Source organism: Talpa occidentalis, unplaced genomic scaffold (assembly GCF_014898055.3).
Source record: "Talpa occidentalis isolate TD23 unplaced genomic scaffold, MPIMG_talOcc4v2.1 talOcc4.2, whole genome shotgun sequence".
NCBI classification, from domain to species: Eukaryota; Metazoa; Chordata; class Mammalia; order Eulipotyphla; family Talpidae; genus Talpa; species Talpa occidentalis.
This window is the reverse complement of record NW_023602073.1, coordinates 1,223,309-1,234,175: the sequence shown is the minus strand read 5'-3', so window position 1 is coordinate 1,234,175 and position 10,867 is coordinate 1,223,309. Positions and strand designations below refer to the sequence as shown.

Genomic DNA, 10,867 nt, shown 5'->3' with positions numbered 1-10,867 from the left:
ATAAGGTGGAGCTGGTGCTGCAAGGGGGAGGCTGGTGCTACAAGTGGGGGGAGGCAGATGCTGCCTGTGGGGGGTTCACCCTCTGAGACCCACCAGCCTCACCCACCTGGGTTCAGATCTTCCTGAATGTGAGGTCTGCCTGTTCCCTTTTTCCCCAGAAGGTCTGTGCATCGGAATTTCATAAATAAATAAGTTATTTTTTAAATTCAAATTCCCCTGAATTTGCCCCCTAGATTCTCATTTATTGAGGGGCGGCACACGGAAACCTACTTTGCTCCTGGGGCTGGGCTTTCTGGAGCCCCTTCATTACTATGAAACCTTTCTAAGTCACAAAATAACCACTTGGCCAGCACATGGGGCGTTGTCCCAGCCATGGCACCTGCCCCGCCTGCGGCCCCCCAGAGGTGCTGCTGCTGCTGGGGCTCCTGGATGCTGGTGGCTCTTTCCAACGAGCCTCCTTGTTGTTTGACCACAACTCCTGCTTATATTGTTTTAGCTGGGGAAAACGTCTAAAAGAACTGGATTCATCCTTCTAAACCGGTTCATCCCTTTTGCCTTTTGGTGCGAAACCAACAGCAGGTGACTTCGCCGTTTCCTGGTTTCTGCAATAAGCAGTTTTCCAGCACCAGGTGCTGAGGCCACGAAGGTGAACTGGCGCTGGCACCTGTGTCCAGGGAGGGTCACATGGCCACGCCCTCAGGTGAGCTGGAGCGGACTGGATAGGAGCGTGACGTGATGTGACGTGACGTGATATGACGCAATGTGATGTGAAGTTATATGATGTGATGCGATGTGATGTGGTGAGATATGACGTGATGTGACACAGTGTGACAGGATATGATGTGATGAGATATGACGTGATGAGATGTGACCTGATGTGACGTGACATGACATGATGTGGGTTCAGTGCCCGGAACCCGGGTGCGGCAGCATGACTCGGAAGCCAATATGGGAGAGACGGAGCCAGTGGCAGGAGATTGGGTTCACTCGGCAGCGGCGACCCAAATCTGGGGCAACACAGCCTCAAGGCTGAAGTCCTGGGGAGGGGGCCTCGCCCTGGGGTGCTGGGCCGGCCTTGTGCATGCACCCACCCCACCCCCCTGAGGAGCAAAGGCAGAAAGTGCCAGGTGCTCAAGGCAGACAGCGGCTTCCCATTGGGCCGTGGGGTCCCTGGAATCCGGGTGCAGAGCTGCCCCAGCCCGCGCTCCCTCCCCCCTGCACCCCGCCCGGCCTGGCAGCTGACCACATCACCTAATTCATCACTAAAATCAGAAGTGGACGTGGCTTCACAGCCTACCCAGTTAAATTTCACTAAGACAAAGCCTCAGCCCAGTCCATCGACAAACAGAATTGATGGGCGCCCTCAGCTTGGCATGGAGGGTAGACCTGTTATTTTCAGAAAACAATTTGTGTGAACAGAGTTGTTTGCAATGGGGAGGGGCTTTGTGTCCCCCGCTGTGAGGCCACCCAGACAGTGCAGGTGATGGAGACCCTGGGATGGGGGATCTCAGCTCCCCACGGGCTCCCAGAATGATGCACCCAGCAGCTCGCTCGCACAGAAAACTCTAGAACGTGACGTGGTCTCATTTGTAAGAGCCACTGGCCACGTGCCCAACTCCTGGGCTTTTTGGGAGCGGTGGACACAATGTCAGGCTCTCTCAGGCGCTCTCGCATGGATCCTGGGGAACAGACCTGGACCCCCGACGACTGAGGCCACGGGCCTCGGCCCACGCACGTCGCTCAGGGCAGCAGGGCCTCTGTGAACGTCACAGTAAATTAAGTACAATTAGCCCAGCAAATATCATCAACACTGCCAGCCCACGAAGGAGCCATCACTCAGCCTTCATTCTCCGCACCCATTACCACTCGAACCATTTCTCAAATCAGCAATCTTCCTAAGTGGTCATTACCCCAAAGCCCGTCTAAATGAGGGCGCCCTCATTAAGGAGGCGAGATTGAAGCTTCAGCCTTTGCTCGGAAGGGCCGGTCATCAAACTTCCAAGAAGCTACAGCTTGGATTTTTGATCCAAGTCATAAAAATGCCCAAGCTTGCAGTGCTGGAAGAGGCTGCATTTTCCTGATCATCCTGGAGGAAGGTCTCCCAGGACCAGGCTTCCGAGCCGCGGGGGCTGGCGCAGGGAAGAGGCCTTCCGGGGTTCCCTGATGAGGGCCCAGGAGGCGAAGGACCCCAGCCCCAACCTGGACTCACCTGCTTCTGCCAAGCACAGGGGCAGCTGCTGGGTGGGGGCAGTGACCCCCATGATGGCAGAGGCCCCTCTGAACCAGCAAAGAGAAACACAGAGCACAGGTCTAACCTGAATTTAAAGAGCAATAAATGACGTCCTTATTTGAGAATGCGGGGCCAAGAGAACACATCTCCTCTCTGGACTTGAGATGCAGAGGAGCAGCCTGGAGGCTGACAAAGGGGTGCTGAGGACCCTGCACCTGTGGCAATGCGTTGGGGGTGCAGGGCAGCCTACATGGAGCTCCCCACAGAGGCCCCTGTCCAGGGGTGCTGGAGACTGGAAGCCCGAGGCCAGGGTGTGGGCAGGCCTGTCCCACCCGAGGTCTCTGCCTTTGCTACTGGAGGCTCTTGGGCTGTCTTGGGGGTTCCTCACCCTATAGGAGAACCACCTTGTCGCTGCTCCATTCTCAGTCTGTGTCCAGACACCTTTGTAGGACAATACCAGCCTCCTCATGGCCACCCAGCCAGTCCTGCCTCCTGTGCCTTGAATGACCCGAGCCCTCTGACCCCACCCCTCCAGGAAGGACCCTGAAAGCCCTTGTCCTCAAGTGCTTGGGGAAAGCAGAACCCAGACTCGGCCTGAATGGGCAGGTGAGTCTCGGAGACGCTGCTGAGCTGGCCTTAGGTGAGGAAGAGCCCATCGGGAAGGTCCTCTCTGAGCCCCAAGTGTGCAGCATCCCCACGCAGGGCGGGCTCAGGCTGATTGCCCGTCCTGTCCTCATGCTGCTGTTTCCCGAAGGGAAGAAGGTGGGCTTGGAGGCTGCTGGCTGGGGTGGCTTTGGACAAAGGTCTGTGGGTCCCCATCTGAGGTGTGACATAGGCTTCTGAGTTTGCACCAGAAACCGTGGGTGCTGCTCACTGGCAGAGTTTAATTATCTGACTTTGTACAAAAAAAGATGTAGAAAGACAGAAGGGAGGACTCATTCTCATATGGCACACCCTAGGCCATAGTAGGACGTTGCACCAAAACCATCACTGAGAAGCGGAAATGGATGAACAAGATACTGTCTCTTTGACTGAAGAGGACAAAGCGATTTCATAAAAAGAACAAGGGTGTCTCAAAACCAGGAAAGAATCGTCGTTTCTATTTTCCATTCCTACACCAAAGAAAATCATTATTCCTATTAGTATCTCCAGGCATGCAGACGAGTGAATGTCTCTTGCTCTTGATCTAAAAGTGTCTTTTTGCTTAATTTGCTTCTTTGCAACAGAAGATATTTGCTATAACCTCTAGGATTATATGCTATTTAAAATCCTCCAAAATCTCAAAGATCCTAAGAGGAAAGACTCATTAAACAAGAGTGTTATTATTTGGAGCCAAGATCTGCACAAAGCTAGAACAAGAAAAAAATTACACAAATTCTTGGCATTTTATTCTATCTGTTTATGAAAGTGGTCACTGTTGACTCTGCCCCACCAAACAGACAAAATCTCTTCTGGAGTGGCTGAGCATTAGAAGGAACAAGCCACAGGCCCTGGATTTACCTTAAAAAGCTAAAAGCAGGATGACTGGAGACCCTCAGTCATGCTCTTGGGCACCTGATACCATCACAGCAAAAAGCCATTGATACATGATCCCCAGTGTTTATTATGCACTATGCACAGTAGACAGGCCAGGAAGCAGTGTCAGTGCCTGCTGATAAAGTCCCGGATGGAGAAGAGGCGGTCCAGCCACACCGTGGAATACTATGCAGCCATGAAGAAGGGCGAAGGGCTGCCATTCACAGCAAAATGGAGGGGGGTGTAAGGGAAGGATGTTAGTACAGTCAAAATAGTAAAGACAAATATTGGACATTTGCATAGAGATGATTCAGTGAGGCAAAATACTTATAAAAACTAGCAGACACTTATAAGTGAAAGGAAGTTTCTCAGGATAAGAGGGAGGGGAAGGAGAAAGAGCACAGGGATAGACGTGGGGGGAAGTTAAATGAAGTTACAGAAACCAATGTTTATTTGAAAAGTGAGCTGGTGGCCCACAGAGATGAAATACTGCCCAGGCTCCGCAGACACAGTCTCTCACAGCGGCCCAGCTGGGGACCTGTCTGTTTTGAGTCCTTAGTGGGATCGTTAACAAACAGCCAAAGTCCTTAGAGAAAAGTACATAAAAAGTGATTATTTTAATTTTGAATTATGATCTTCAAACGGAATAATAGCACCTGAGTATCCTTTAGAACAGGGGAAATAAATGTGTCTGACGCAGAAAGGAAGAATTGGTAGTTAAGGGAACGTCAGTATTGCTTTAAATTCAATCAAACGGATCCCGAGTCTACCCGCTAACCCACATTCGACCACCAGGTGGCGCACACCTGCCCGCCTGCCTGCCTGCCTGCCTGCCTGCCCCCACTCCCTGCAGGAAAAAGGCCTATTTGCTGCTGCTGCTGTTGGCTTATTGTTTATTTTTTATGCTGCGTGCTCACCAACACCAATTTAGCATCATGAACATACGAATCCACAAGTGGGTCCTTCTCAGCAATCCGCTTTTTATTACTCTGAGTGGAAGTCATCTTGCTTTGTTCTTTCCCTAAGCTCAGAGCCAAGGAAATGCAAACCCAACCACCTCCCTGGGGGTCTGGCCTGAGACACCCCACCCAGAGGCTCTCCTCCTCCTCCTCTGGAGAAGCCCCCTCCTCCGGGGAGACCCTGGCCTGCCAGCTCGCAAGCAGGGGATGCTGGCCTGGATGGTCCCTCCTGCACTCCTGGGTACAAAGTCTGTTGCTATTTATGGCTACGCATGTGAATCTGATGGAGGAAAAGACATTCCAGTTAGAATCCTGAACGTTGTGAAGGTGTCAGGTCTTCCCCCGCTTCTTCGGAGACTTTGCTCCAAGATAATTCATTGCAAGCACCCCGGTGTTTAAAGTATTGTAACAAAATTCAGAGTGGGAGATTGCCAAGCGCCTTAAAATCACCTTCCCTCCCAAGTCCACATGTCACTGACGCCCACTTACTGTGAAGGGTGGCCCTTACGTCTCCTGGGATGCCTCGAGCACACTCTGGACTGGCCCATTTGGTCGAGAAGCAGCAGCAGGAGGCCAAGCAGCTCCCCCTGAGAACTTCCTGTGTCCTCAAGGAAGGGGCTCGGCAGTGGAGATCCCATTCCACCCCAAAAAGAGCGTGGACGGAAAGTGGGGTTCTCATGAATCATTGACACTCCTCCCACCTTCCTTATCTCAAATGAACAATAGAACCAAGCAGACGCTCTTAAGTGTCCCTTTCACCTAGAAAACTGCATCTCTGATGTTGCTGCGCAGGAGAAGGGTCTCTGGATCATGGGGAGCAGATAGGGTAGGGAGAGCTGGGAGCACTGGGCTGCAGTGAGGGGCCGCCGGCCCCCCAGGCCCCTCTGGGTGGGAACTTATGGCTGGGGTTTCACTGGAGCACCCAGAATGCACCCACAGACACCCCTCTTCTCCCCTGCAGACAGACTCAGCCTGTAGCTCTCCCTCACGGTTCCAGGCCCCAGAACTCCAAGGAAGCTTCCCTGGAATGCATGTGGCTGTGGCTGTAAAAGGGGGTGGGCTGCCCCTATAAGCAGAGCCTGGAACTGCCAGCCTCTTTCCTGTGACGTGTCCCCAAATGCCCCCCACCTAGAGCTGTGCGCAGCTTGATGCTGGTTCACAGAAACAAGCCTGCCGAGGCCCTGGGGTGGGAGGTGGCCTGCAGAGGTGATGTACACTCTCCCTCACTGACTGCATGTCTGGCTTTCTGCCCAGCTGCTCTGGGCGTGGAGTCCACGTGTGTCCAGATGAAGCCACTGCAGGGGTGGTCCTGTGTTTAGACTCGGCCCGCCCCCCCCCCCACCCCGGCTTTCACTGCCACTCCTGGGTGCAGAGGAAGCCTGGCTCCAGGATGGTCCTTCATTAAGACACTGCAATGAGGACAATAAATACCTTTTATTGGTTATAATACCTTTTTCTTTATTAGAAGGATAGCAGACTGCTTGTTAGCTGGTCAGGAAAAATTTCATTAAAAAAATATGAGAGACGTGAGCCGAGCCTGACAACAGGGGACCTCCGTCCTACCCGGCGTCTCTGGACACCCGGAAACACCGCAGCCCCTGCACACAGAGAAGACAAGCAGGTGAGCCGAATAAACCCTCAAACACTTTCAGGTTAAGACCAGTTAGCGGTCACCAAGGCTAGCGTGATGTGGGGGGAGCCTGGAACTGGCTGCTCTGTGGGTTTAACGCAGGAGACACTCGTGCTGGGTCTCGGCCATGCTCCCCTGAAGCGTGTCCTGTCCTCACGCGCCTGCCCTTCTCCTCCTGGCCTGTTCCACTGGGCGTCCACATCGGGCTTTAAAATCGTCCACATGGATAGGGACAGTGTCGTGTGGGCTCCAGCCGGGCCCAGGGCAGCTCTCCCCAGCACCCCTGCCACGCCTCCTTTACTCTCTGGTCTCGGGCAGTTTCTCTGGAACCTCACACTCATCCTGCTCCCACTGGAACCGCTGAGCCAGGGGTCCCAGGGCGGATGGCGGGATGTCAGTTTTTTTAATTCTGGAGCTGAGGGTATTTTTAAGAGCAGTCGTGTTTATTTTAATAAAGCCTGTTTTATTTTTTTTTTTTTACAAGATCTGGGGTACAGGCCAGAGTTGGGGGGTTGAGAGGATTCACCAGAGACAGAGCGGGGAACAGAACAGCAGACTGACTGAAATCCACTGCTGAGGGGAGCAGCGGGGAGACAGGAGAGGTCTGCTGCGCCCTGTGGGTAGCTCCCTGGCCGGGGATGGAACTTGTGCTGCAGAGGCTGCAGACAGCTTCACAGTGCTGCCTCTTAACCCCTTGCGCCACCAGGGAGGCCCAAAGCCTGTTTTGTTCGTTTCTCAGTGATGAAACTGTCTACAGAGAGGGGCATGCTCTGCGCCCACTTTACCTGGTTCTCAACTAGATGGAGCCAGAGGAAATCAGCGGATGGAGGGAGCAAGCGCTTCCTGCACACTGTCATGTCAAGAAAACTCCGTGATTATCCCCCATAGCTTTTCAAGGCCATTGTTAGGAGATCCGCTTAAGCAGACCACAAAGGCTGAATAAGGGACTTTGCTCTTGCACGTCGCCCCTTGGAATCTTTACCTTCCACCTCTGGACACAGACCAGTCAGCCAGGCCCTGCCGCCTGGGGGTCTCAGGTCCTGGCTTGGAATATCCTCAGGCCCTCACCCTTGCTGCCGGAGCTCATGTCCTGTTTTAAGGTTTCTGCCCCTGGGCCCCGCTACTCCCCCTTCCCTGAACTCCTGTTTCCAGCCGAGGGGTGTGATCCCATTTCTTCCAGGGCTTTTATGTGGGGGCTTGGTGGTGCTGGGTCTCCTGACTCGCTCGGTGCTGTTTGCAGGATAAGCGCACAGTAGGACTCACCCGCATGGCAGCCAGTGACGGAGGGGCTGGCGTGTTCTCCTGGGCTGCCTTAGGGGCTCGGTCTCTGGCATTGTCAGAAAGCCCCAGGGAAAGGCAGGGCCTGCAAGTCTATTTCTCTGTTTTCAATGGGGGGGCCCTGCAGGGAGCTCCGCTTTCACCCCTGCCTGGCACACTTTCCCTGTAAACTCTGCGCCCTGCCTTTCATGCTTGTCTTTCCTCTGCCCCTCTTTTCGCCCCATCAGTAAATACAACCGTTTTCGTTTCTTCCACCAAACACAAATCCTGCACCTGGCGGTTCCAGCAGATTACAGTGCGACCGTAGGGTGAACAGCCACAGGGATGCTTTCCAGGAGCGAGAAGCTGGTGGAAGCCTTCAAACCCACCCGACAGGCGCAGGACTCGGCTTGGGGCGCAGCCGGCAGTGTCTCCGCATCCACCATCCACCGTCTTTGTTCCCTCAGAAGCCAGCCAGGCCGCGCCCACCCTCCCCGCGGGTGAGGGACCAGCCCGGGGGGTTTCTGCGCGACTGTCTTTGTGTGGCGTAACTATACATGATTTTAAAGATCTTAACCCCCTCTCCTTCTCCCTGCCCCCCAGAACTAATCTATATGCTAATTTGCACTTGATCACTGCCGCCCCACAATATGGTAATTGCTGTAATGTTTTCCAGGGAGAAAAAAATAGCAGAAGTGGAGGCTGCTACTCCCGCCTGCCTGGCTGCACGGCCCCCAGCACTGGCCCAAGGCCTTCGCCCTGGACAGCACTCACTCGCTTGCCCCACGGCTGCAGGCAAGCCAAGCCCCCCATTTTGGGAGGCGGTAGGCTGCAAGGTGCCCGCCCCCGGGGGAGCGGGATGTCCTGGGGTGCCCTGTCCCCGCAGCCCGGCCTGGAGCTCACAGCTTCGGGGTGGAGGCCCGGCTTGGGGTCTGCTCTTAAGCTGCTCGCATGCAGGGTCCCCCCTCCGCACACACGCATCCGCACCCCCCAAGCTATTAAGATATCAACTGCGGGCGTGACAACAAGAACCCTAATTAAACAGTGGCGCTAGCGCCTCGAAGGAGCAGCCTGGGCCCGAACAACCGGGGCTTGGGACTGGGGCGAAGGCAAGGGGCCTGCGAGCCAGCTGGGGCTCCCCGATTGTTGTGTGTATTTAAAGGGCCCCGGAACGCCGCGCCCGCCTCGGGCCAGAGCATCCCCCGCCCAGGATGCAAGCAGGCCTGCCCATTCCAGAGGTAATTGGCCGCCGAGCCTCGGAGATCGGGGAAGGCATGTGCTTCGGAATAATTATGAATAATTAGGCGCATGTATGAATAATTACATTGATAATAGCTATCTGACTCATTCCATTTCAAAATTGCCCTTCCGTCATTAGGCACGGTCTCTGCCTCGGCTGGCCTGGCCCCTGCCCAGCGGGGTGCAGGTGGGGCCTCAGGGACAGCCGGTGTGCCTCACCTGGGGTCGGGGCGCGCCCGCCCATCTGGGCTGAGAGGACGGTGGGCATCCAGGAACCCCAGGAAGAGCCCATCTAAGACCCTGGGGCTGGCCACAGGCTCCTGGACCCACAGGAGGGCACTCTGGGGGACAGCTGGCCACGGCCCCAGGTTCTCAGGGACTCAGCTGCCTGGGGAACAGAAAGCAGGGGTCTTGGGGGAGAGGGAGCTAGAGACACCCTGGCTCAGGCTGGGGGGGCCGTCCTCCCCTCACCTCCTTCATTCCTCTGCCATCTCTCTTTTTATCTCTGCCCCCTCTCCCCCCACCGTCTGTCTTTCTCAGCTTGTCTCTATTGCTTCGTCTCTATGTCTCTGTGTCTGCCAATTTCTCTACCCCTTTCCTGCTCCAGCCTCACCAGGACAGTCATAAACATAAGTTTATACTTTCCTGCGTCCAAAAATAATATTCCATCGCTGTTAACGCTGATATTTGGAAAACACCAGAGGGAGAAATAAAAATAGGGGTTTTTTTAAAGTCAATAATCTCAGCACCTGAGAGAACCTGTAATAACTTAATGTTCTAAAGTTTCTTTTTTTTCCACACATATTTTACACACCAGTTATATCCCAAAGCATTGTCACCTTCCTTGACATTTTTCATATCAATGCAGTTTTCCAAATTATTAGAGAATGAACATTTTCCATATTGTAAAACTCATGTTTTTAAAGCCACACTTGACATAATCAAGTGGTATGAAAGTGTGTGCGATAATCAGTCACCCAAGCTGTGGGTGCCCCAGATTCACATCTTTGCTGTTTTGCAAGGTCCCCGTGGGCAGTCTTCTTCCATCTGTGTCTCTCTCCATCCTCTTTCCAGTCTCCCACCTCTTCCTCCCCCTGGCTCCCACGTGCCAAGTCAGTAGGGGGACCGTGGGGCCAATGCCACCTCCATCTATTTAGGGGCCAACAGCACCTGGGTCCCGCAGGTTAACGCTAAGTAGGACTCATGATGCAGACAGACTGCAACAAACCAGGGTGCTCCCCAGCCCCCATGACCTGGGCGTGGAGAGTGGAGGTACACTCTATGCGTCACTGGAGCTCCTGGACCACCCCTCTTGTTCCTAACATTCTCAAACAAGGTCCTTGACCCATTAGCCCCAGGCACAATTAGGCTCTGGACAAATGTCTTAGGTTGAGTTGACTTCAAGAGCAAATAACTTACTTGGAAGGTGGTCCTGGGAAGTAGCAGCAGGTAGGGGTGGAAAGAAAAGAAGTCAATAAAGGTGTCCTATGAAGCAGGCTTGGCCTTAGGAAGCTTGGGAAGCTGGTGCAGAGTTCCTTCCCTGGGCAGCGGTGTCCACACCAGCTGTGGACTGGCTGGTGACCTCCAGGTGTCCTCTTGGCTGAGTGACGGGCCCAAGTCAAACATGACTCTGGAAGTTGAGGGTGTTTCTGGATGAAATTTGCATTTGAATTGATGGAGTGAGTAAAGCAGATTGCCCTTCCCAGGGTGGGTGAGCCTCGCCCAATTAGGTGAAGGCCTAAGTAGGGTAAAAAGACAAAGTTGGAGCCAGTCCCTTCCCCCTGCTTGTCTTTGAGCTCAGTCTCCTGCCTCCAGACTTGGACCTGGGCTGGAACTCACACTGTCTGCAGCTCGTCAATTGCAGATCTGTCTGTCTGCCTTTCACCCACCTATAGCTATTGCTAAATCATCTGTATCATTTATCTGTACGTACAAGTATCAATCATCTATATCTGTCTGTCTTTATTTCTGTGTATCTGTATCTATGCCTAGCTGTACATCTCTGTGCGTTCACATCTCTAGCTCTACCTCCGCAGC

The 10,867-nt window shown here is 53.9% G+C and overlaps 1 long non-coding RNA gene across 1 annotated transcript; it reads left to right on the top strand.

The window, feature by feature from the left end:
- Positions 1 to 428: 428 nt before the first annotated feature.
- On the top strand, positions 429 to 8,335 carry LOC119251598 (uncharacterized). The gene is made up of 4 exons (XR_008552943.1): positions 429 to 700; positions 6,170 to 6,325; positions 7,899 to 8,091; positions 8,268 to 8,335. It is a non-coding gene; the product is annotated as an uncharacterized LOC119251598 (long non-coding RNA).
- Positions 8,336 to 10,867: the final 2,532 nt, after the last annotated feature.